General features: G+C 54.7%; 1 protein-coding gene across 1 annotated transcript in view; it reads left to right on the top strand.

Annotated features, from left to right (window-relative positions):
• SDK2 (sidekick cell adhesion molecule 2) overlaps positions 1-27,085 on the top strand; it is a 252,647-nt gene that overhangs the window by 120,334 nt on the left and 105,228 nt on the right. The window lies entirely within an intron of this gene.

The following is a 27,085-nucleotide window of genomic DNA, read 5'->3' as shown; positions in this document are numbered from 1 at the left end:
AGAGGAGGAGGAATGGGCACAGGGTCTCAGTGAAGCGCGTTGCTGCTGGAAGCCCGAGCTACCCTCCACGCCCGGCCGGGCCGCCAGCATTTTCCTCCTGGCAGTCCCTCCCTCTGGCTCCTATCTCCCATCTCATCTCTGCCTGTTTTTACTGGCTCCCAACCCTGTGGCTGGTGATTAATCCCCAGGCCTGATGTGCATAATCGGTTTTGTTGGGGATACAAGATGTCTTGCCCAGGGGATGTTGATACAGATCTGCACCAGGGACCGGAAGGGAAATGAGAGGAGGGTGTTTAATTGCTTGAGGATCTGTCCTCTCTGGACAACCCTCCTTTTCTTAGCTGAGCGGGGAAGGCCAGAGTTTGGGATTGCCCCCCAGCCCCAGCCCCAGGTTCCTTGTGCCCCAACCCTGGACTGCACTGGCTGGTCGGTGTGGCCACTTTGTCAGAGAAGGGAGCGGGAGGGTCCAGGACAGGAGAACCGCCTTCCCCTCTCGACGGTGAGAGTCCGGGAAGCAGGAGGCCCTCCAGTGCTGGCCACTCTGGGGGTTGGGTCTCCAGGGAGCCCACGAGGGAGACTAGGGGTGCCCCCGTGAGCAGCCCCTATGGCGGTTTTCAGTTGGGGGCCCAGAGCTCTCCTAGCTGCTGCCTGGCGTCCCTGGGGCAGTTTTGACAGCCTCCGTGGAGAGCCCCCGCACCCTTTGGATGGGGCACATGCCTGCACAGGAATGCCGGGAGCATGTGGCTAGCACACCACAGGTTTAAGTGGTGTCGGGGCCTCCCCGCCTGCCCCTGACTTCTGCCTGCAGGGAGCCGGGCCCGGATCCGGGAGGAGGAGAAGGGTTGGTTCTTCATCATTCAGTCCTGCCAGCAACCCTGTGAGTAGGTTCAATTAGTTGTCCCATTTGACAGATGGGCAGACTGCAGCTCAGAGACATTAAACACTTCACCCAAGGTCAGATTGTTGAGCTGGGCTTCAAATATAAGTCGTCTGGCTCCAGGGCTGGAAATCCTTTACATCCAGCGTCTCATCAAGGAAGGACCGCTTCCTTAATATGCATCCCAAACAACCTCCGCTCACTGTGCTCTGCGGGTTCTAGAAAACAGAGCAGACTGGGGAATGCAGACACCGTTGACCCTCGAACAACATGGGTTGAGATGCGCGGGTCCGCTTACATGGGGATGTTTTTGATAAATGCAGCACGGCGCCCTCAGTGTGTTCTCTCTTCCCTATGGCTTTCTTAATAACATTTTCTTTTCTCTAGTCTGCTTTCTTGGAAGAATACAGTACGTAATGCCTATAACATAGAAAATCCGTGAGAACTGACTCGTTATGGTCCCGGTCAGTCTTCTGGCCAACAGTAGGCTGTTAGTAGTTAAGTTTGGGGAGTCCAAAGTCATACATGGATTTTTGACTGCATGGGGGTCGGCACCTGGCTCTTAGGTTACTCAAAGGTCAGTTGGGTGGTTGGGTGGCAGTTTCAGGGGGACACAAAGAAGCTTCCACTGGGGAAACTCCTCTCCCTACACGGCCTTCAGAGCTCTTTAGGGTTGCTCCTGATGGCACGCACCTTAGCCACTGCTGCTCCCATCTGAGGTGATATACCGACACCAAACAGGACCCTCCCATCCCGGCCCCCCTGCCCATGCCCCCTGTCCTGCCTTTGTTCAAACGGTCCTGTCCCCTCTACTTGGAATATTGCGTCTTCTAGAACCTTCTCTCTCTCTCCTGCAGGATCCCAGCTCCTTCAGAAAGCCTTTCCTGATCGTACATACGTGTGTTCTCAATCAGTATCTCTCTGTCTCTGTCTCACAACACGCACACGCTCATGTCTGCCTCTCTCTGCCCTTTGTGATCGTCCACGATACATCCCGTTATACCTTTTGCCTTCTCATCATTTGTACACAACGCTGCAAGTAAGCCACAGACCTGAGGTCGGGGCTTTGGGAACCTTGGCGTTTCCGGAGGTCTCAGGGCTCAGAACCAAGAACTTGGTTCTGCCGGGCACTCTCTCCCCTGGGCTGCTCAGCAGCACCACCTCTGGGTGCAGACTTCCTTCTCATGTGGTGAGTGACACTGAGAAGTCTGTGGTCCACAGGCTTACAGCCCCATGATTTCAGGGCAGAAGGAGCGTCCCTGGAAGCTCCACATGGGAAGTCCTGGGGAAAGATTCTGATCGATCCAGCTTGGGTCATCCCACTTATTTTTGCTAAGTTTTTTTAAGAATTTGCAGACGTCATGTCACTTCACCCCTAAGTAGAATTTCCCAAGAACAAGGCATTCTCCTACAGAACCACAACACAATGTTCACGCTGAGGAAATGTCCCGTGGACATGGTACCTCTGTCTCATATGTGGCCCATATTCACATATCTCTGTCCCAGTGATGTTCTTTGCGGCTGTTTTTACTATTGTTTGATACAAGATCTAATCAAGGACCGCACATTAAACTTAGTTGTCAGGACTCTTGGAGTCCTTCAATCTAGAACCATCCCTCATTGTTTCTCCCATCTTTCATGGCATTGGCATTTCTGAGACCTCAGCCAGCTTTTCAGAATGTCCCCCAGTATAGATTTGTCCAGTTCTAGCCTCATGATTAGACTCAAGTTAAACCTTTTGGGCAAGAGTATTACCCAGATGTGTGTCCTTCTCAATGCTTCATACATGAAGGCACTCAGTGTCATCTTGCCCCATTATTGGTGATTTGGGTTTGATGAATTGGTCAAGGTGAGGTGCACCAGATTTCTCCATTGTCAAGGTATGGAGCTATCCACTTGCCTTTAGGGGATAACTGGAAACTGTGAATATTCTCCTCCCCAGGAATCCTTCACCCGCTGGTTGAGTATCCATGGAGGAGTCTAACCTGAATCCATTATTACCATTGTGGTGGTGATAAGCAGATTTTCTACTTCAATCATTTTTTTTTACTTATATTTGTCATCCTTTCGTAAAAGAGATCTTCCCTTTCTCATCTTCTTTAAAATAATGTAGCATCAGTATGAACTGACGGATAATTTTTCCTATTCAGTGTGTCTTGATCTATCCCTGTCATTCTTCATTTTGATGCTCAGTAGTAACCCATAATTGGCCAGTGGAGCTTCTTCTAGCTGCATCCTGGGTCATTTGGACATGTCCCCACCAGATTTCTAGCATTCTCTTGCTTTTTGGCTCAATAAAATGTTCCAGATTCGCCTTTGAAATACATGCACACCAAAAATTGCATCCCAGAGGAGGGTGGCCAGCTTCTCATCCCGTGGTTCTCTTAGCACTGCTTTCTATTTCCTAGTCTCTTGCAAACCCCAGGCTTTGAGTTGGGCAACAATATCCAATTTTCAGGCAAAAAGATGGCTGAATTTACTCAGCAAGTCAAGAGAAAATAAGATTCGAAGTGCCGCCATAAATTTCACTATGTTTCCTACCCTGTCTCCAAAGGAAGAAGTTTGCATTCACATCCAGTCTCCAGTGGCCTTTATTCTCAGTGGGGTCTGTAACTGAATGGGCGTGGCGTGCACACGCACATGTGTGTGTGTGCGTGCGTGCGTGCGCAAGCGTGTAACATCTACACAAAGGGAAGCCTCTGCATCCTTCTGAGCGTGCGTGTCTGGGATGAGTTTGTGGGGCCACATCCATCCTAGGGGGGCAGAGTGCAAATAGCACGGACTTCGGAGTTAGGGCAACCTGAATATAATCACGCTCCTACCACTTCCTGGCTCTGTGACCTTGGGCAGAATTAGCCACCGCGCACTTGTTTTCTCATCTTGGAATCAGGCACATGCCTACTTTAGAAGGTTACAGTAAGAATTAAATGAGATTCTATGGGACGAGCCCCGTCGCTGATGTCATGGAATAGATAGATGGCACCAGCTAGGATTATACGGGGCGTTTGTCTCGACAGAATAACAGCACAGGTCTGGTAACAAACCCAGCAGATCTCATGTGCAAGCGAGCACATCTCCGAGGTGGTCGCGGGGACTCTGGACACCTATATTCCAATGCCACTGTTATGGTCCGGGACCCTTCCTAGAACTCCTTTTGTCTTGTCAAGTGCTGTGAGAGCCCCTTGTTCGTGACCTGTCTTACCTGTTTTGAAACCAGCCTTGAACTCCCAGTCTGAGAAATAAAGGGGCTGTAACAGTTGGGGGTACCGCTTGGGTTCAAAGCAATATCAGACTCTAAGGAAATGAGATCTCTTTTCCCATGTGGGTGGGACACTGCATGGAAGGACCCTCCCAAAGTTTTGGGAGCCGTCCCCACTGCCCGCCTCTATCAGTGGAACAGGTGCACGGCTTCCCACAGTGACTCTCGGTGTGTGTGCTAGGGGTTGGGGGAAGGCGGACACAATACTCAGTTGGAGGCATAAGGTCTAATGTGTTTGTTAACCTCTGTGCATGAGTGTGCGTGTGGGGGTGGGTAAGTGGGGGGTGTGATTCCTTCCTGCTCTTGTATGCATGTGTAACTGTTGGGAGTTGGTGTCTGTGCAAAACACGTTGGCGGGTTAGCCTAACTTCCTAACCAGGTGGGATGCTAATGCATGGAAGGTCGGGGCCTCCTGTGTTGCCCCTGGAGCCTCTTCCATCAGATCGGTCTCCTCTACTCCCTCCAACACCCCCCCTCCCCTCTCTCCCCCTCCCCTCCCCTCCCCCTGCCCCAGGCCATCTGCCCAGGCTGCTGCGTCCATTCTGCCTCCCTTTGCTTCCACTAAACCAGCTAGGGCTGCATGGCTGGGGACAACCCACCAGCTCAAGAAATGGCAGGTCAGGCAGGAGCAATGGGGGAGGCGGGAGGGGGGATGGCCCAGAACCGCCTGCCCTTGTGACCACATCCTGGCAAAGCCATCCACCAGATTCTGCTGTCCTGCCCTGCTTGTGCTGTCTCCCATAATTTTGCTCACCGTTAAAATCAACTCAGAAAAACAAAGCAGCTGGGTGGATCGCGCGCGCGCACACACACACGTGCACACACACACAGATTCCCACGCATGGTTAACGTAACATACACTTTCTCACAGCGTTATTACCCTCCTTTTGCAAACGAGGAGCCTGGAGCTCAGAGGGGTTCTGGAGCTTGCCTGCGGGGTCATGAAGAGAGCAAGAGGCAGATCCAGGAGGCCTGTTTCCCAGAGCGTGTTCTTGTCCCACCTGTAGAGATGCACACAGGGTCCAGACCGGGCTCTCTCTTCCACACTCTTGTCCCTGTATGTCATTCTTCTGCCCTGAGAGGCAAGAAGCCAGGGGCCCCCTCAGACCCCCCTGACACACAAGCGAGAGGGAATGAGACCAGCAGAGGCCGAGTCCCGCCCCCGAGGCCACAGCTGGCCCCCGGCTGGCGTGGAGAAGAGCAGGTGTGTGGAGGGGAACCTCCGATGAGCCAGGCAGGGCCTCTGGCTGGCCCCAGGCTGGGTCCCCAGCCCCACTGCCAGGCTGATGTGCCTTGTGGGGGGAGCTATGGTGTTGGGGCTCTGCACGCGGGCTCGGCGGCGGAGACAGTAAAGCCCCGCAGCGGAGGCAGAGACCCAGGCATGCCACAGCCTTTGAAATTCTTCAGAGGAGAGGATGAAGCAAAACTCTCCGCACCAGCTGCTTTGTCTCTGGCTTATCCTCTGGCCTCCCCTTAGAAGTGAGAGCAGGCGGCAGAGGCTGGGGATGCAGAGGCCAGCAGGCTTCCCAGAGGGCACTGGAGCACCTACCACGTGGGTGCCCGAAACGGAGCCAAGCTCTTACCAGCAGCAGTTCTGGGAGATTGGTGCTATTATTATCTCTGCCTCATAGCTAGGAGTCACAGCTCAGAGAGATTCAGCAACATGCCCAGGGTCACACAGCCAGACCTGGGGAGTCAGGTTTTACCCAGGATCTTTTGGACCCCAAGCCTGCATTCCTCCACCCCACTCCCTGCCACCCCCTGCTGCTCCGAGCTGGCTGTCCGGCCTTGTTTGCCCTCTCCCAGGACAGTGGCACTGCTAGGACCTGCTTTCCGGGGATGGCCCCAGCCAGCCTTCTAAACCAGCACAGGAGAGCCAGTCATGGCTAACACGGGGCTTACATGGGCCCAGCCCTGTTTGAAGGGTTTCACATATGTTAACTCTTGAAAACGAGCGCTCCAAATGATCAGCCACCTCGTGCCGGGCCCCGTGCCGGCCCCTTTCCCTTTGGCTCTGTTCTCCATCTCTGAACATCAGCAGTTCCTGCAGGAGCGGCATCTTGGTAGTGAGGGATGTGAGGCTCCGTGGCTCAGTTCCCTGAAGTCGTGGAAGATCTTCTCCCTCCCAGCCTGATGGACAAACGTCAGGAGAGGCCTATCTTTGCCCAGTCATGAGGTGAAGATTTGGGACCTTCTACCCACCGGGCATGGAGCTAGACCAGGAGGACAATAAGGAAGGGCAGGCCAGCCCCGCCCATCCCTCTGCCCTTTGCAAACCTTTGTGTTCTAGCCGAAGAGCAGGAGCCATAAGGGCCTGGACTAGGGAGGGACGGCAGGTGTAAAGACCAAGAGAGGGTCCCAGAGAAGTGTGGGGCCGCCTGTGGAAGATGTTGAACTTGAACCAAGAGGGGAAGGGCATTGGTGTGGACGCGGCATGAATGTCCCCCTCCCCCCGCCGGTGCACAGACACTGGGCGCTGAGTGAGCCCGGAGAGCCCTTGCCCCCGTGGAGCTTGCAGTCTGGAATGGAAGCAGAATGCAGTCATTCTGCGCACGTATTAATGGACCCCAGTTTCGACGCATGCTATCGAGGGAAACCACAGGTCGGATGTGTCACCGGGGACACTGAGACCTAGCGAATGGGTAGAGTTAGCAGGGGCAGAAGGGGGCTTACAGACAGAGCCATGTGCACAGACTCTGAGGCTGGAGGAGCTGAAAGGTGACCAGCTCGGACAGGAGGTCAGGACCCTGGAGGAGCGGATGGGGTCAGTTAGGTCGGGGCTTGCTGGCTCTCTTAGGGGGTTCGCTCGGACAGGAGGTCAGGACCCTGGAGGAGCGGATGGGGTCAGTTAGGTCGGGGCTTGCTGGCTCTCTTAGGGGGCTCTTATCTCAGGCCAACAGCGATGTGGGGCCCCTGACTTCGTTTGTCACAGGGAAGGGATACCATTAGGTGTCCACTTCCAAACTGTGTAGCCAGGCAGCTGGGTGAGGAGTGGGCTAGAGGAGAGCAGGTGGGAGCCGGGCTGGGCCGTCAAGGCGGGAGGGGGGTAGCCGGGCCATCGTGGAGACAGCAGGGATCAGACGAACAGATGTGTCCAAGACCTATCTCGGAGGCAGAACTGACAGGCCTCAACGATGGGCTGGATGTGCAGGGGAGGGAGGGAAGCAGGTGGAGAGGCAGGTGGTGGGGGAAACGCCGGAAGGGCGTGCTCCCTTTGGGTGCTCGGCGAGCCTTTGGTCAGCCTCGTCCTGCAGGCAGGAAGGAATGGAAAAGAAAAGCCCGCGCTGAAGGTCACCGTGACAGCTGATGCCGTGGGAATGAGCAGGCTGAGGGAGTGGACATGGCACAGGGGGAAGAACCTCAGAACCCCAGGAGGCAGATAAACAAAAGTGGTGAAAACCTGCCCAGCAGCATGAAGCCAGGAGGCCATGAAAGAGATTGGGGTGTCACAGAAGTGGGGGGGGGCTTTAGAGAAGGACCGAGTGGCCCGCTGTGTCAGCTGCTGTGGGACACTTAACAACTGTCAGCTGGGTGTAGGGACAGAGGTGACCTCAGGGAGAGAGAGGAGGGCTGGATGAGGGGCCTGTAGGGGGGACGATGTAGAGGCAGGAGTGAGCATGAGAACATTCTGGGCTGTGTCCTGCAGGTAGTAGGTGGTCTCTGGAGGATTTGGGTCAAGGGAGCCTCAAGACACTGTGTGTCCCGTCCTGCCCTCTGTCCGGCCTCCTGTCTCACCAGCACCCTTGGCTCAAGGGCAAAAGGAGCCCTTTCCTGATGGTCTCTGCTGTTCAGTACACCCTGCTTTTACCTTCCCCCGACTTGTCCTGTCCGTACGCACCTTGCTGCCTGATCTCTCTAGACTCAGCACCGGCATCCCCCCAGTATGAATCCCAGTCCGGACCCTCAATGTGACCCCTGCCTCAGTTGCCCAATCTGTCAAATGGGAATAATGGCACCAGTCGCCACCTCCCAGAGGGTCGTGAGCGTCACGTGAGGTTAAGGGTGCAGAAGGGTGTCTGGTCATCGGTGGCTGTGTGAGTGGAAATGGTGGCCTGGAAGCCAGCCCGTAAACACCGCCCACCCACGTCCACCCCGCCGGCCAGGCCGTCCCCACTCCTCCTGCCTGGCCCGGGTCTCATTCCGGTGCTCCCAGGAGGTCCAGGTTCCTCTTCCACGACAGAGCCGGACCCACCCACCCCTTGCCAGCCTCTTTGGAGATGGACTCTGATTTGGCCGTGAGTTTGGACATCCTGTCTGAAAATTGAAGGCTGCCGGTGAGAAAGCTGGAGTGTAGGAATTAGTTATGATGGGCATAAATTGAATTTTAATAGAGATGTACGTGGCACGGGGCCAGTGTACTCCGGCAGAGGGAAGGTAGTAATTAAAAGTTAACGAGTTTAGAAATGTCGTAATCCTTAGGGAGGGATGGGGGAGGTGGGCTGGGAGGAGGAGGAGGCCCCCAGCCAAGCGTGCTGTCCTTCCCCTGACCCAGAGGCCCCCCTCCCGCTCCTGACGAGCCCAGGAGGGGAGGAGGGCTGTGGGGAGCCCAGCAGGCCCCGCATCTGCGCACACCTTGCAGGCTTCCAGAGGCGGGCGAGGTAGCAGAGTTAGAGGGACCCCCAGACAATGCTCACGTCACCCACGAGGAAGACCACGAGAGCAGGGTTTATCAGCCTGGGCACTGTTAGCATTTGGAGGCGGAGCATTTCTTGTTGCGGGGGGCTGCCCCGTGCCCTGCATCATGTTTCCCAGCATCCCTGGCCTGTACCCACCATGTGCCAGTAGCCCCCTCCCCCCTCAAATGGGTCAACCCAAAATGTCTGCAGAGCTGCCCAGTGTGCCTTGGGGGGGCCACATCCGCCCCATTGAGATCCAGGGGTCGAGAGCGAGGCACCTGTGCCCCCCAGACCCTCCCAGCTGGAGCCAGGGCTGCCCCTGTGTGTGCAGGCATCCTGCCATGCTCGAGTCAGTGGCTGGCTTGGCATGAGCACAACCGGCCAGGCATCAGAGGACCCCCGAGGGCAGAACTGGCTGGCCACCCTGATGGGGGTCTCTCCTGCCCCCCTTCTTTGTCTTTTCCCGACAATCCAAGTAACAACGAGCTGAGTCCCTTTGATGCTTTATTTGCTCCCAGGCATGGGATGAATGGGCGAGTAGGACAAATCCATGGCACAGATGAGAAGACAGAGGCTCGGAGAGACCCAGAGCCCAAGTTCACTCACCCAGCGGGCAGGAGGGTCCAGCTCCCCCGTGTCACTAAGGCACCCTCATCGGCTCTGGCAATCCTACTGGGAGAGAACACGGCCTCTCGGTTACAGGTAGCAGCCCCGACACTGTCCTCACAGGTGCCCAGGAACACTGGGGTGCAGGCCTGCCCCCGCTCTAGGACAGGTTCTTCCTGGACCTGAGGGGGCCAGCCATGACCTTGGGGTTTGCTGGTGAGTGACAGAAGCCCGGAGAGAGGCGACAGGGAGAGCCCTGGAGGGTCGGGGCAGGTGGTGGGCGGCGAGGGGCACTGCTGGCTCCCTGTGCCTCAGGCTGACGTTGCAATAATTATGTCAATTAAGATGAATAAGTTCAAAATGTAAGGGGAAAAAGGGAAACAAGAAGCAAAAGTCTCTGAAGCATTGGCTGTCTCGGTTTCCATAGCAACCCGGCTCTCACATTCTCATTACTGGGTCCTGGCTGGGGGAAGAAGTGGGCCCCCCACTCCCGCGGAGGCTGGAGATGAATGGCGGGTGTCACCCCGCCGGACCCTGAGCTGAGGGCGCGGGGCCTAGGGGCACCCACTCAGGGCCCTGACGGACTCACACCAGGCCCCGCTGGTATCTGGGCTGAGCCCTCGGTCCTACAGCTGGGACACGCTGTAGCCCGGAGGCGAAAGTGGCTTTGCTCCGAGACCAGACCGGGTGTGAGGGTCAGAACGGCCACTCAGACCCAGACCCCCTGTGCCCCCAGGCAGGGCTGCTTGGGCCTAACCGGGCACCCCAGCCGTGCAGTGCTCTGGCATGATTGAAGGCAGAGACTCCTCGATCCAGGTTGATTTGCTGACCTTTTCCCCATCAGCCAGGCTGAACTCCTCAGGAGGCGGGAAAGGATGTGCTGTGTTGGCGGAGGCGGTGCTGGCCTCGCCTCTCTGTCCCCTTGGATGTCTGCTGAGTTCTCCTAGTGTCCCCCTGGGTTCACATGGGTTCCGAGCATCACTCCGAGCTGTCATGGCCCTGAGAGCCCTTGCAGGTGGGGCAGGGAGGACATGCCCATGCACCGTGGGCCCCCCTGAAACTGGAGCAGGCAGGGAGGCTGCCGTGTTTCTTCTGCTGACATGCTTAGTAGACACAGTTCTGGGTGTCCATCCACGGCCCACACGTGGGCACCCGGCAGGACCCATCACACGGGCACGCACGCTGTGTACCCACACGGTTCACGCTCACAGGCGGCCCAAGGAATCCACAAAGCAGTCACTAGGCTTCCCGTTTTATAGATGCAGAAACTAACGCCCAAGGGATAAAGTGACGTGTCCAGGGTTATGCTGCAAATTAGGGATGGGGCAAGGGATGTGCACCAGCTGCGAGCGTCACTGCCAGAACATTTTAGAACACATAGGTGTGCGCACACAAGCCACGCTCTCTCTTCTCCTCCTTCCCCTCCTCCCATTTTGCCGTGACTGACAGACTCTTTGGAGCCAGTCCCAGCAGCCCTGGGGGACAGGGGGGCCAAGGTACCCAGACACCCCAGAGTGCAAAATAGAACATGCGGGCAAAGCGCTCGTTGCCACTTTAATGAAAGGCTCCCAAAGAAAGCTTTTCTCTGAGGAACGGCCTATTTCTTTCTACCACTAGGAAACTTAACAGGCAAATGAGGAAGGGCTTGATCATTCAGCACCTGAAATTGACAGACTTGAATCTGGCCCTAATCCCTGGGAACCAATGCGCACAGAGGAGCGCAAGGCGGGCGTGCGTGGCCCGAGGTCCTTGGAGAGGCCGGGAGGGGTGGTCTCCATCAGAGGCACATATGTTTTTTATCTGGGATAGTCCAATATATGGAAATGAGATGTTCATTCTTTCTCCCCACACAGCTGGACTGGAGACCCCAGCGTGGCCTAAGAACTCCCCCTCCCCAGATCTTCCTGTGGGCCTCCCCCTCTCTGGCTTTCAACCAGGACACAGAAACTAATTAGATCTTGACTCAGCACTCAGGCAGGCAAATGGTCTAGACAGATGCCTGGGGAGTTGGTAATGACCCCTGCTTCCTGGGGGCTGCCTTAGTGCCCAACTCCCTTCCCCCGACCCGTACCCCTCAGAGCCCCTTTCTGGCCCCTGCACGGGTTGCCACTACGTGGGAGGGTTCAAGTGGTCTCTGCCCTGTGTCTTTGTCCTCCCAAGAGGAGGACATGGCCCACTTTTCGGCTCTCTTACTAATGGGGTGCTGAGGTGTTTGTGACTTTGAATATCCCACCCTGGCCAAGGAAGAGATGTGCTCCCAGCCAGCTGCGCAAGTCGGCCACGCAGAGCCTCTTGGGAGTGGGAGGAGGGGTAGGGGTTGGGAGCAGGGGTCTCAGCTCCAACTGGCAACCTCTGGGGGCTCAGTGTCAGCAGGGAGCAGGTGGGGGCTCATGGAGGGCTTAGGGAAGGGAGAGGCCGTGCTTCCTGCAGAATGGAGTATAGTAACCAAGAAACACAGTCTCACTGGAGGTGGGGCACAGACCCTAGAGGTCAACCTGCAGCACATCCAGAAGCTCCAACCATTGCACCCGCTCCTTTACTTTTGACCCCTAAGGAACATACACAGATGGGGGGGGTCCCCCAACCACAGGAGCATGCTCAGCCTGACCTCGGCCACAGCCTCTGGTCAGATACTTACTGCTGCCCAGAAGAACATTCCAGAACTTCATGACTAAAACCACCATGATTTTTCATTTTTCTGCTTGTCTGTGCTGGGCACATATGAAGGTACGTTCTGCTGGCCATCTGCTGGGCTGGACTGGACACCTGTGGTGCTGGTCTTTCTTCCCTTGGTTTACCATCCTTCATGGCCTAGTGGTCTCGGGGCCTGGTGGTCTGAGAGGTGAGTGCAGAAGCTACAAGGCTTTTAAAAAGGCCTGGGCTTCAGAATGTTCCACCAGATTCTATTGGTGAAAGCAAGTCACAGGGTCAACCGTGATTTAGCAAGAGGAATAGACCCCACACTTGACTGGAGCTGTTGCAAAATATTAGAGCCATGCTCTTCAGGCTCCTAGCCTCAGATCTGGCTGGTGCCTGGCCGTGCACACAGATCGCCTTTTCCAGATGGCAACTCACAGGCGGGTCCTCAGGGCCTCATTAACGCCGTTCTGGCCCGGTTCCCCCACCACGTTTCCCTGAAGTCACTTCTGAGGGTGACTTTAGAAAACCCAAAGAGAATGGGCAGAGGTGGCAGTGAGTCATGCTGGACAGAGGCCAGAAAAGTCAGGGCTGCTGGGATTGCACTCAGAGCCAGCTGCCTGGGGTCTGAGCAGGTGTTTAGAAGGGTGGGGAGGGGAGGCGGCTCTGGGCCCCCGGGGCTCAGGGCAACTACCATCACAGCTCCTAACACAAGATGCCATGGTTTGAGGGTAGTGCTCCCTCCTCACAGGATGGATGACTAAGTGAAAAATAGTAACATTAATAATCCCAGTGGCGGCTCATTCTCAGCGAGTGCTTTCCACACACCTCACACTGGCCCTGTCTTAAGCCCATCACAGGTGCCCTGTCACGACATCCTCACCACCTCACCCTCCACTTCAGGGAGGGACTAGAGCCTGGTGGTTAAGAGCACAAAATCTAGAGGCAGTCCCCTGGGGCTCTGCCACCTACTGGCTGTGTGAGCTCGGGCAAGTTACTTAACCTCTCTGTGCCTTGGCTTCTTCATCCACCAAATTTGGATAAAATTAATTCTGACCTCACAGAGTAGTTAATGAGGAACAAATACTTTCGCATAATATAAGGTGCTTAAGATAGTACTTGGCTTAGGTTATTATTTATTATTATTATTATTATTATTTCTATCTTATAGATGAGGTTATGGAGGCACAGAGAGATCAGACAACTTGCCCGAGGTCACACAACAAGAAAAACACACTGACAGTCAGAAACCCTCCTTCTCCAGTGCCCACCGCCCCGTAGAGCAATTGCCCCCACAGCCCCTGGCACAGCACTCGATGCTGCTGGTCGCTGGGGGCCTGTTTCTGACCTCGGTGGAAGGGCAGCCAGGACTCTCACGAGGGGAGATACACCGCAGAGCCGGGAGCACCCTGCCTGGGTACCTAAGCCTTGGAACTCTGGGAGGAGAAACGCACTGACAGCTGAAGCCTGGCCCCAGGTAGAGCGGAAGAACATCGGCCCTGACCCTGAGCCAGGTCTCCCTGAGGACCGAGGAACAGAGTGGACATCTCATCACGTGTCCCCCTCAGGATGGCCAGGGATGCCTCTTCCCAGCGTCCCTCCACTTGACCTGCCCGGGGCCACCTGGGGGGGGGGGGCCGGGGGAGACTGGTGTGCATCCTCCAGCCTCATCAATATTCATTAATGCCACAAACATCTGGCCTGGGAAAATCAGGAGCCTGGTGAAGGCCAGAGAGCAGGACTCGGCTGGGCAGAGCCTGGCAGGCTCCACACCATCACCTGCCTTCCGTGACCACCCAGGGCTCCCCCCAAAGTGAGTGCTGCCCACGCGCCCCACCCCCTTAGTGTGAATTGACCATTATCCTTAGTGGTGATTGAAGGGGCCATAACAGAGTCCTTCCTGTTCAGAGATGAGCAAGTCCCTGCTCCCTTCTGTTCTCTGGGACTCGGAGATGCCCGGGGCCAATGTTTAGCTCCAGGGGGCAGCATGTGGTCTAGCGGATAACGATAGGAACAGAATGGACTGGAGGCGGAGCTAGGGGGCAGTGCGTTTCTAAGCAGGGGATGGCAGTGGCAATAACATCTCCTAAACACAAGGCAGCCCAGCACCGTGGACGCATGGCCTTGCTATTCCGACTGTTGCTGCTGATCCTCAGAGCCTAACCCAGTGCCTGACACCTCGTGGGCCCGCCAGTCTGGGCTGAATGATTAATAATAATAGTACACGCAAGGACACATTTCTTGAGTGCTTCCCAAGTGTCAGACACCGTGCTAAGCGCTTTGCAGTCAGTTCTGCTAGAATGTAAAAACCACCACGCTATGCAAAATCACGCAATAAAAACCACAGGGCTAATGAGGGAAATGGGGTGAGGGAACAGCATTCAAAAACTTCATTAGAGGCACATAAAAAAAAAGAGAGCAACCTACTAAAGACAGTCACACAGGCTCCCGCATGTTCAGTGGGTGAGAAATGCATAAATACTACGATAAATCTGGCACTCCGCCTGGGAAAGGGCCCGCGGTCCACTTGGGGATGTGGGAGGCAGAGGGCTACAGCTCCCCCGAGTTATTGCAAGCTGGGGGAGGGAGCGGTGTCTGAGATGGAAAGGAGAGTTGTAAGACCAGACCCGGGGGAGCTGAGGATGCTTGGGGGGCCCCATGGGGTGCGTGGCTCTGCACGCGAGTCAGCTGCATGCGGTTTTGTGCATTTACCTGGGGTTTCTTGCGGACGAATCACGCACAGGCAAGTGCAGAACTCAGGCTGTGCTCACATTGTTCCCCGATGTGTCCCTGCAGAGTGGAGGGAGAAGGCTCCCCGGGTGGCCCTCCCTCCAGCCCTCCCTTCAGCGGGTCTAATTAGGAGGCCGCTTCTCTGCCAGGGGCCCAGAGAGGCCATAAAGGCAACCTCTGCCCCGTGCACCTAGGAGGCTGGGGAGGCTGGGAGAGAGAAAAGCAGGTCAGTTAGGTTGCTCCGCCAGGCCTTCCACGATTTGGCCACAGAGCACAAACAATCTGGCTCCTGGAGGCCGGATTTCCATGCAGCCTGTTACTAGGTGTAAAAAAAAAAAAAAAAAAAAAAAAAGCCCCCGAGGAATCTCAGCTGCATGTGGACAGCCCAGGACAAAGAGCTGCTTTGCTGCCCCAGAGGCGGAGGAAGGAGGGCGCCCTGGGGAAAATTCCTGAGCATCACTGGGAGCAGAAGACAGGCCCCACTTCTTGCCTCTCTGTTCTTCCTTTCTCTTTCCTTTCTAAAAAATAAATAACCACACTGCCGCCCCCCACCGACCCCCTCAAACCTCAGGACTCCTTCCATCCCAGTCATGTTTTGAAAATCCACCCTGAAACACCTGCAGGTTTGAACTCCTTGAGCCCAGACAGGTCTCGCGTCTCTCTGCTCCCGGAATAAAACCTGGTGTCCTGTCCCATCCTGCGCTTTGCAAAATGACCCCAGATCTTGTGACTCCTGGCTCTTAGGTGATTCTGTCTGCGGGGCTCCTGGGTCGGGACAGGTTCTGGCAGCTCCCAGCAGCTCCCGGGAGGCATTTCTCTCTGGGGTGTGCCCGGGGACCGGCAAGGGCACCAGGTCAGGGGCAGGCGTGGGGCAGGACGTGTGTGGGTTCAAATGGACCTGACATTTAATGTCGCCCTGCTGCCCTCTGGCTGGGTGACCTAAGGCAACTTGCTCAATCGTTCTGAGCCCAGGGCCCTGGCTATAAAAGGGGGAGGAACACCTTCCCTCTGCAGTGAGCATGGAGGTGAACCAGATAATATACTCTAGGTGTTTGCTCGGAACCGGATGCTCTTATCGTTGTTCGAGAGAGTGGGGGCAGTCCCCCCTTCCTTTCCCCACAGTGACGGTCCCACCTGCGCCTGCTGAGTGGCCACGTTGGGCCTCCCTCCCCGCCTACCTGTCTTCTTGCTCCGAGTCTGAGGGGACCACCGTGCTGATGGCAGCCCTTAATGAAGTCCTTTCCCTTGTTCATTGAGAGCAGTTAATTGGCCCAGAAGGTCACAGGGCGGACAGACACCCTCCCCAGCCAACTCTAGCCTGGGCTGTCATGGTGTCAGCAGCCTCCAGTCGATAATGCCACCGTCCCTCTCATTGACCACAGGCCCCAGGATCAATCCGGGCATTGCGGCTTCTCCCAGTGGGACAGGGAGGCTCAGAGCCACACACAGGGCTCCCGGGGTAGCATGGAGGCTGGGACAGGGAGGGGAGGCCCTGCAGAGGGTCCTGAGCTGCCCAAATGAACCATCCATCAGGTGGTCGTCCAAGCTCAGGAGGCTGTGTCTTGTCTGAGTAGCTCCCTCAGGCAATTCTGCATCCAGCCCAGCTCAGCCCTCCGGCTGCCTGCTTCTTAGGGGTCTGCAGAGAATAGACGGCGTCCAGCGTCATCCCCCACCCTCCGCCCCCCTCCCACATTGTCCAAGAGACCTTCCTGGCCCCAGCTCCATCCCCAACCTGGAGGGGATCTGGCTGCATGAGTTTCCCGCCGTCGCTGTAACAAATAACCACACGCTTAGTGACTTAAAACAAAGCACACACATTCTCCCACAGTTCCAGCGGTCAGAAGTCCTAAAATCCAGGTGGCAATAGGGCAGCCTTCCTGCTGGAGGCGGGGGGGGGGGGGGTGGGGGGGGGGGAGAAAAACCCTCACCTCCTCCCCTTTCCCAGCTTCTAGAGGCCGCCTACATCCCTTGGCTCTTACCCCGCATCCCTCCAGCCTCTTCTTTTCTCCTCACATCACCCTTTTCTGCAGGATGCTTGGGATCACTCGGGCCCACCGAGTCATCCAGCATCATGCCCGCATCTCGGGTCCATAGCTAAATCACAGCTGTGGAGTCCCTGCTGCGTCTGTGTGAGTTTGCTAGAGCTGCCGTCACAAAATGCCACAAACTGGGGAGGTGGGGTGGGCGCGTAAAGCAATAGACCTGGATTCTCTCTCCAGTTCTGGAGGCCGGAGTTCAGAAATCAAGGTGTCCACAGGGCCCCTCTCTCTGAAGGCTCCCAAGCCCCCTTGCCCAGGCTCCATCGTATGGCTCTCCTCTAGCTTCTGGTGTGGTCGGCGCTCCTTGGCCTATGGCCCCGTCGCTCCAGTCTCTGCCTCCAGGGGCACTGGCCTTCTCCCTGTGCTTCTGTGTCTGCCTCTCTTCTTACAGCATCACCAGGCATCTTGGATTAGGACCCACCCTAATGACCTCATCTTAACTCATTACATCTGCTAAGACCCTGTTTCCAAATAAGGGCACATTTATATGTATTGGGGTGAGGATGTTACCATATCTTTTTGGAGGACCCAATTCAACCATCATTTCCTATAAGGTGACACACTCACAGGCTTTGGGAATTCGGATGTGGACATCTCTGGGGGGCATTCTGTGGCCTTCTACACTGGCCATCTCATCCACTCATCCAGAGAATGTACATTGAGCATGTGTTGTTTCAGGCACGGTGCACGGGGACATGGGACCGTGTACTAGACATGAGCTCAGGGAGACACCTACGGGTACATAGGACATTGCATTCATTTGTGACAAATGCACCAGCTCTGGTAGGAGAGAATTCTGGGACAACGCAGGGCGTATTCAGGAAGGCTTCCTGGAGGGGACATCCTGTTACCGAAACGCCAGTTCCCAGTTTGGCTGCCCGTCACTCAAAAAGCCACTACTCAAGAGACGAGTTTTGATGGGAAAGGAATATGAGCTTTATTCAGGAGGCCAGCCACCTGGGGAGAAGGTAGACTCTTGTCCAAAGGCCAGCTCCGAGGTTTCTGCCTGGCCCAGAGATGTTTAATGGGGTTTAATCAGTTAAGGGAGTAGAGTGCTCTGTGACGTTTCTTGATTACATGCAGACTTGACGAGGCCACGTACAGAGTTGTGTCTGTGCTGGGGGGTTGTGGAAGAAGTTTTAGTTCCTTGATACCTGGGGAGGGGAGGGGTGTGTGTGCAAGCGAGCCTGGTGATGTGCACAAATGGTCTGTTATTTTCTGCAAAGGAGGGCAGGGCCTCCAGGTGCGCCAGGGGAGGTCAGTAAAGTCACGGTGTGACCTTAAAAAAGAAAAACATTTTGCTCAAAGATCACTGGACTAACCAGAGAGCCCGGGCGGCTTCAACAGACTTGCTGGCCTCTGTGGCCTAGGAAAGTTCTGGTCCTTCATTCTCCAAGGCCAGTGGTCTGCAAATCTCAAAAGAAAGCAAATGAGCTCTGTGACAGATCAAGGGCTTTAGGTCAGCAGGCAAAGAGTATGTTAACCAGCCCAAGGGTGCTCACAGTCCTGGCAAAAGCGGAGAGGGACCCTGTGGGCTGAGGGGCTACCCATGGAGAAGTGAGAGGCAGCTTGTTTTCATCAGAAAGCACCAGAAGTCGGGTAGAGCTGGACAGTGGGGCCAGCAGGGATCTTCCCGCTTCCCGGAGGCAGGGGTCTTCCCAAGCCCTCCTGCCCAGCCCAGTCCCTGCAGGCCACAGGTGCCGCGGACGCCTGCAGATGTGGGCGAGTCCTGGCTGCTCCCGCATCTCTGTCCCTTGCCCGCACCCAGAGGGGGGCCCGGCGCTCCCGAGGTTCCAGCCAGCCCTGTGTGGCCACAGGGGAAGCGCTGAGGCAGGAGAAGGGATGAGTGCATAGACCTGACACCTGTGACCCAGAGTCCATCTCCCCCCATATTCTGTAGTCAGAATCAGGGGTCCCCCCCTTCTGTCTGTTGTGGCACCGTCCGCCCTGCAGCCCTCCACGTGGGTGGGGGGGCACCCACTGTACCCAAGTCCTCCACTATCCAAATGTCCGCGGTCTGTGAGGGGTGAGCCCATGACCATCTCACATCTTCTGAGGTCCCTGGGGCCAACGATGCTCACCTGGCCTGGGCCTCAGCGCCACCTGTCCTGCTTCTGCTCCAGAGGACCCTCAGGCCTCACTCAAACCTCCCACCTGCCCCCCAGGCTGCCACCTTCCTTCCAAGGGCGACCCCTCCCCGGGTCAGAGCACAGCGGCTCCCTTCCTCCCCCGAAGCGCCACTAGCACAAGCCAATTGGGTGCTTAACACTCTTTGCAAAGATGTGGGAGGGGAATTACAGTACAGGACAGAAACCGCTGAAAACAGAACAGCCATCACGGTTCCTGCATCGCCCTGCCAGCCCTCCCCACGGGGGGATCTTCCTGACATCATCCTCCCGGGACCAGCTGCCCTCGAGACCCATCTGCTTCCTGTGCGGGGGCAGCTGGTGCCTCTGTGTGTCTGTCTGTCTGTCTCTCCCTGTCCCTCTCTCACTGCCTCTCCCTGGGTCTCTGTGTCTCTCTCTGGTTCTCTGGTTCTCTCTGTCTGCCCCTGTGTGTGTGTGTGTATGTGTGTGTGTGTGTGTGTGTGTGTGTGTGTGTGTGTGTCTGGTTCTCTGGTTCTCTCTGCCCCTGTGTGTGTGTGTGTCTGTCTCTCTCTGGTTCTCTGGTTCTCTCTGCCCCTGTGTGTGTGTGTGTGTGTGTGTGTCTGTGTCTCTCTCTGGTTCTCTGGTTCTCTCTGTCTGCCCCTGTGTGTGTGTGTGTGTGTGTGTGTGTGTGTGTCTGGTTCTCTGGTTCTCTCTGCCCCTGTGTGTGTGTGTGTGTGTGTGTGTGTGTGTGTCTGTGTCTCTCTCTGGTTCTCTGGTTCTCTCTGTCTGCCCCTGTGTGTGTGTGTGTGTGTGTGTGTGTGTGTCTCTGTGTCTCTCCCCACCCCACCATCTCTCTGTCTCTCTCTCTCTCCCCCACCCCCCACCTGCCCATGAATTCAGGATCCCTCAGGCTGCCACCCGAGGGAAAATGCCACCTGCCAGTGAGTGCATCACTGGGAACAGTTCGGCTATGTTCCCAGTGCCTCTCCTACCGGATCCCCTTCCACAACCAAAAGTCCCACCAAAGAGTTTCCCTGGGCAGTCACGCCCCAGTCCCCTGCACCCCCACGGAGACTGGAGTGGCCAGCACTGGGCACCAGCTTTCTCTGCAGCTTGCCACAGACCATATCCTTAGGTCCTGCCCAGAAGCCCCTCCTGTCCCTCCATCGACAGTCTCTGTGTAAGGGGAAAGAATATAGATAGTCAGCACTTCCTGCTTCCAAGCCAGCCCCAGAAAGGAGAGACCCCAAACGACTGGGTACACTCCCCGTGAGGTCCATCCTCTCTGTGTACCCGGTGGCCCCTCTGTGTGAGGTACTCGTTCACTGTGTGACCTAGGGCAGGTTACTTAATTACTCTGGGCCCAGTTTTCTCATCTGTAAACTGAGCTTCCATTAGCATGAGCCTCCTCCAGGATCGCGAGCATTAGCTGAGTTGATCTATGTTGGATACATGACGCTTTTTATCCTAGTGCTAATTACCTTAATTATATAATGGTACATTACTATTATCTATTTTCTGGTACATGTACTTTCCCCTTTAAATCACTCTGGACGGAGTCTTGCTTTCTTTCCTGAGGAATCTTTGCAAAAGCAAACCCACGAGGTGGGGCCCATTTCCAGCCTCCCACCACCCCGGTGACCAGTGCTCCAAGCGCCCACTGTCTCCCTGCTGCAGGAAGAAGGGGTGCGGGGCGTGTGTCCGCAGGTCTGGGGACACACACACACACACACACACACACACACACACACCCCAGGACTCACTGTGTCTCCCATTGCCCAAAAGCCCATGGGAAGAGGGGAGGAAGCCTGGGTCCCCGGAGCTCAGCCACCTGTCGCTGTCCCCACAGCCTGTCAGCCTCGGACGTCTGTGGTGACACCTGCAGGCAGCAGGCCCAGAGCCCCTCGTGACGCCCCAGTGGATGTAGAGGCTCAGCTGCTCCCCCACCCCACTCTCTCTGAGCACAGCTCCCTTGAGGAAAAGCAGCCTAGTGGGTGAGTCACGGAGAGCCCACACCTTAGTGAGGGAGCCCAGGGAAGGGGCACAGCTGGGGGGATCTCTTGGCCCCAAACCTCAGTTCCCTCCCTGTCCAGCAGTCCCTCCTCCCCACACAGAGTGCCTCTGGAGAGAAAAGCCCTAGCGCCAAGAGGTCAGTCCCCAGGGGCTCCCTTGCCCCTAGAAGATGTGGTTTGGTGGGAGAGAATGTGTGTGTCTGTGACTGGACATCCGTGTGTCCTGAGCGCATCTGAATGTGGCAGCCCAGAGTGCCCGGGGCCTCAGTGTGAGCGGAAGAGTGCCTGTACCTGAGCAGGGTGGATTGGGGTGCCCTGGGTGACCTCAGATGGGAGTGGCTGGACATGGGGTCACCCCGGGATTGTTACCCGTGTGCATGAGTATGTTTGCATGAGTGTGGGTGGGTGTACCCTGTTGTGTGCACACATGCGTGCATGAGCACATGAGTGTATGTCCATGTGGGAGTGCGTGCACATGTGTATGCATGCGTATGTGTCCGGGCTGTGTGAGTGTGCATGTGTACATGTGTGTGTACACTGTGCACCTTGCGTGAGTGTGCACAGGTATGCATGACCATATGCACAGTGTGTGCATGTGTGCATGCATGCAAACGGTGTGTGCGTGAGTGCTCATGTGCTAGGTGTGTGTGCACACGTTGGAGTAGCATGAGTGCACTTGTGGGTACACAACTTTGTACGTGTATGCATGAATGTGCATGCACGTGGGTTAAGAGTGTGCACATGGGTGCAAACACATGAATGTGCATGGTTGGGTGTGAAATCGTGCTACGTGTACACACATGTGCACGTGCACACACACCCCGTTCCTCTGTGTGAGCATCAGCACGTGCATCTCCAGGCGTCTGATTTATTAACGAGGACAATACAAGGAGAGTGTGCCTATTGTTTCTGGTGTCCACATCAGCTCTTGACAGCTTCATGGAATTGAAATATCTTATTTAATGCAAGTAAGGATCATTTTAAATATCAACTGTGACACTCAAGGACTCGAACCAAAAAGGGCACTGTGTGTTTCCTCGTGTGCCAGAGAATATGCCACATTTGTTAGGTCCTCATTTGCTCCCTACCCAGCTCGTGTCTCTGAAAGTCCATTTATCTGTCCCGGCTCCTCCCCGCCTCACCGTGCGCCCTGCACCCTGAGCTCATCTCTCCATCTCGAGGAATGGACTGAGCCGGCGGCTCCTGCCGGGCAAATCAGGACACTCTGAGGGGGCAGGGAGAACTGTGTGGGTCCTTAATGAATCTTCCTTTCTTTCCACCCTGGCCAAGCCCTGCCCCAAGGCTCTCCCCACCAACCCCCAACCCCCACCTGCTCCGTTTGGCAGTCTGACGGGGACGAAGCAAGGCTTCCTCACCACTGGCCACTCAGCCACTGTTAGGAAGCCTGAGGAAGCTTAGTTACATGCACACACGTGCAGTTATGGAAAGATCTCCTTGTCACATGCACAAAGCAAGGAGCAGAACAGCCCACAGGAGGCCCCAAGTCTCCTGCTGAAAAGGGGAGGGATCGTGAACTTGCATTTGCTTGTGTTTGCATTGAGAAGTTCTGAAAAGCTACTCAGGAAATTAGTCGCTGGGGTTGTGTGTACGTGTGGAGCTGGGAGTGACCGGGCAGCTGGGGCACAGGGATGGGAGAGACATCTCCTGCGTGCCTTTTCTTTCAGTCTTTGCATGCTGTGAATGAATATGTTTCCTAGAAGAAATCAATAAATAAGTGATCCTTCGAGGGGACCTCGAGGTGGGTGATTCAGGGTGTCCCCCAGTCCGTCGAGCCACGACCTGTGACTCTTTGTCATTGGAGGGACAATAAAGTTTCAGGTCAGCCAGGAAGAGGTGCCCCTTGCCCACCGTCGCTGCTCCTCAGCCCCAAAGAAGCCAGGCTCAGGCTCTGCACCCAGAGGACACAAACTGACGTGACCAGGAAGTTGGGAAGTCAGGCGGGTGGCAGGAAGTTCACTGGGGTCAGGAAGCTGAGAGGAGCAGCCTTTGGAAGGGGATCTGTCATTTTCACTGTCTTCAGTGTCCCCGCGGAGAGGAGGACACCTCCTGTCCTGGCCGCTGAGGGACTGAGGTGAAGCCCCTCTACCAGTAAAGAGGATTGAGTAACCAAGGGGGCATGGCAGGTCCTTTGCTGGTGTCTGGGGACAGTTGGGGTTCACACGTCCACGGGGAAACTGAAGAATTTGCCAGGCAAGGGACTCTGATGCTTGGTGTGGAGCCTTTCATGGATCCCCCCTCCAGTGGGGGGGTTTCTGCCACAGCCGCTTGTCCTCCTCTCTGAATCTCCCCACCTCACCCCACACCTTCCACTCCCCGCCAGTGACTCCCTCATTTGTCAGGCATTTGTGTGGCACCTGCTGTATGCCTGGCAATTATGTCTGAGGCCTCTTATAATGAACCCATCAAAGACATCCATCATTGTCCCCATTTTACTGATGGCAAAACTGAGGCTTGCAAGGTTCCATAACATGCCCCACCCACATTCCTAAGAAAGAGTAGAGAGGAAAGTTAAGCCTAAATTTCTCTGAATCAGAAGCTCCAGTACTTTCTTCAATGCCATGCTCCCGCCTTGGGCAGATCAGGTGTGTGCCCTGCTGTACAGGGCATTCCATCCATCCCCCTGCCCCTGGAGGGGACCCAGACAGGGCTGGGCTCATCCACTTCCCTGCCAGGCCAGCAGCCGCAGGTGGGTGAGGCAGACGGAGCTGTGGGCTGTGTCCAGAGGGCCCAGAAGGGAACATTTCAGGGATAATGAGCACTGCTACTATCATTATCAAGGTTGCGTACAGCCCACTAGATTTGCAAGCTGAGATGCTGGCCAGCTGCCTCGTCCACCCGCCTTGGAGGCAGGGAGACTCCAGCAATTGGGGTGGAGTGAAGCGGGCTTCCCTGGTAGGAAAGGCAGTGGGCGGAACTGTTACTTTAAATAATGTTGCCATCCAGCCAGAAATAGGTCTCCCAGGCGGGGAGGAGAGCGAGGCTGGAGGATGGAGAGGAGGCGGTACCCCTCTCTGCCAGGCCAGGGAGCACCTGGCCTCAACTACAGGGGGACCAAAGGGAGGCCCAAGGCCAGTGGTCCTCTTCTGGTCTTGGGGGAGGGGCTGGCCTGCAGCCAGTTGACCTTCCCCGGGGCCCCGGGGCTTCCAGGCTGAAGCAAACAGACATAGAGCCTTCTGCAGAAATCTACTTTTATTAAAGTTTAAATTTCACCACGCATCACTGACATCAGCAAACAAATCTGCATCCAGTGAGTCCGTGGTGTCTGTTTTATAATGTATACTTAAATTATATGCTCAAAGTGTATCTCCCAAAAGGCAGATAACAGGTATCCATCGAGTATCCCCATCTGGAAGAGGTTTTATGTATGTGTATCATGTATAGGCAAATATATACATTTTAGGTACTTGTATCATATGCAAATATACACATTTTACAGACGTGTGATCATGTGTATGCAAATATATACAAATGTGTATACTATTTCATTTACCCACATGGTATCATACCATTTACTCTTTTTTTACCGTTTTGTTGTTTGTTTGTTTTTGTTTTGTTTTGTTTTTTTGGTCCACAAACTGAAGTTATTTTTATTGGGTCGATTTGCATGGTCCTAAACATCAAACGAAGGGTTTGGTAGCCTGTGTCAGTACACAGCAGCTTACTGAGAGCCATAACTGTCCGTTATCACTCTGGTCCCTGACACTCAGCCGCGATACTGCGTGGCTTCTTCCTTCCTCGTGTTGTTCTTTCCGTAAGCATCTCCCCCTCTCCAGCTTCAACTTCCTTTCCATGCTTCGTGTGTCTCGGAGACCATTCTGTCTCAAACAGACAGGCGCTCCTCATTCATCCTGCGGCTGCAGCATCTGTAACTGACCCAGTTGCATTCTTGACGGACGTCTAGGTTGTTTCCAGTTGCATGTTTATCTCTGCTGTTCGAAGCAATGCCATCTTGAGCATTCTTACACCTGTTGTTTTGTTTTTGTTTTTTTGCCACATTATGGCAGTATATCTATGAGGCTAGCTCGCAGGCATGCAGCCTCTGGGTCAAAAGGCTTACCTATTCTCATTGTGATAGATTTTGCCTGAGAGGCTGGACCACTCTGCACTTCTACCGGCTGATCTGAGGGCATGCCTCCCCCCGCCCCCGCCCCACCACTCTGGCCAGCACTGCATGTGATCAAACATGAAAGTCTTTGGCATCTGATATGTGAACACCGTCTTGTTTTGATTGGCCTTTCGTTGTGATGGAGGTTGAGCATCTTTTTGTTAGTTGGGGGGGCCATTTCTGTTCATATTCCTCTCCCTGCAGCTTTTTAATAATTTTGATTCCATTTTCAAAGATAGCCGTTCTAGCCAATCTTACCTTCCATCTCTCCTCTCCGGTCACCCCCATCGTTATCGAGGCCCAAACCGTTTCCCCAAAGCTATCTCCTCTCCCTGCGGCCGAGGCAAGCAAGAGTGGTAATGGGCTTGAGGATGGGGTGGAAGGAGAACGGGAAATTTGCCAGAGCCTGGGCGCCTGCTATCTCCCCTCCATCACACCGTGTGCAGTAGCAAGGGACAGATAAGAACTGCAGCCGGTGGCAGAGATAAGAGGCTTGGACGGCCAGAAGGTTCTGAATCGTGCTGCAGAGCCAGAGCATCCGTGAGTCCCAGGACAGAAGGGGGGGGGGGGGGCTTTGGAATATGACGTCGGTGTTTAACTGGTTAGCAGCTGAGCTTGGGGTCAGGCGGGCTCTGTAGAACCCTGGCCCTGCCTATGAGACCACCTATGAGACTGCCTGGCAGTGAGGAAACATTTCTGAACTTCAGTCTCCCCGCCTCTAAAATGGGGGTGCTGATAAATGTACCCTCTCCAAGGATTACGTGAAGGACTCTCATATATAGCCCCACAGCTGTTTGCCCTTGTTCACCTATGACAAGGAAAATGAAGCTAGCATAGTGGGTTCGCATAAAATTTAAGTTTAAAATTTGTTAAACTTGCTTTTATGCTGAGGTTACATTTCTCTATGACCTCAAAATGTCCTTTTTAGATAAAATGCTGACCATTTCTGTTTGTTTTTCTCTCCCTGCCTAGCACTTTTTAATATTATCTTTTTTAAGTTTTTGGTTGCTAGATTGTTTGTCTGTTTGCTTTTTGGTTGGTTGGTTTTAATGATCTTACTTGGCAAAGTAAAAAGTTGACGGTCTTATGTCAAGCCCCATTTTTTTAAATTTTTTATTGTTATGTTAATCACCATACATTACATCATTAGTTCTTGATGTAGTGTTCCATGATTCATTGTTTGTGCATAACACCCAGTGCTCCACGCAGAACGTGCCCTCTTTAATACCCATCACCAGGCTAACCCATCCCCCCACCCTCCTCCCCTCTAGAACCCTCAGTTTGTTTTTCAGAGTCCATCGTCTCTCATGATTCGTCTCCCCCTCCGACTTACTCCCCTTCATTCTTCCCCTCCTGCTATCTTCTTCTTTTTCTTTTTTCTTAACATATGTTGCATTATTTGTTTCAGAAGTACAGATCTGTGATTCAACAGTCTTACACAATTCACAGCGCTCACCATAGCACATACCCTCCCCAATGTCTATCACCCAGCCACCCCATCCCTCCCACCCCCCACCACTCCAGCAACACTCAGTTTGTTTCCTGAGATTAAGAATTCCTCCTATCAGTGAGGTCCTATGATACATGTCTTTCTCTGATTGACTTATTTCACTCAGCATAACACCCTCCAGTTCCATCCACGTCGTTGCAAATGGCAAGATCTCATTCCTTTTGATGGCTGCATAATATTCCATTGTGTATATATACCACCTCTTCTTTATCCATTCATCTCTCGATGGACATCTTGGCTCTTTCCACAGGTTGGCTGTTGTGGACATTGCTGCTATAAACATTGGGGTGCACGTACCCCTTCGGATCCCTACATTTGTATCTTTGTGGTAAATACCCAGTAGTGCAATTGCTGGATCCTATGGTAGCTCTATTTTCAACTGTTTGAGGAACCTCCATACTGTTTTCCAGAGTAAGCCCCATTTTTTTAAGTGTTACTGGTCCATGATATCCAATAGTCTGGGAACTGCTGTGTGAAATGAAAAAATGAAGGAAAAGTACTTAAGCCCAGGCCAGAGGAATAGCTGGTGCTCAGAAAGTGGTAGTTGTTGTTTCACAGTCATGAGATGGTGATGATGGCAGGATGG

The sequence above is a fragment of the Zalophus californianus genome, chromosome 16 (assembly GCF_009762305.2).
Source record: "Zalophus californianus isolate mZalCal1 chromosome 16, mZalCal1.pri.v2, whole genome shotgun sequence".
Taxonomy (NCBI): Eukaryota; Metazoa; Chordata; class Mammalia; order Carnivora; family Otariidae; genus Zalophus; species Zalophus californianus.
This window is presented reverse-complemented; position numbering and strand designations above follow the sequence as displayed.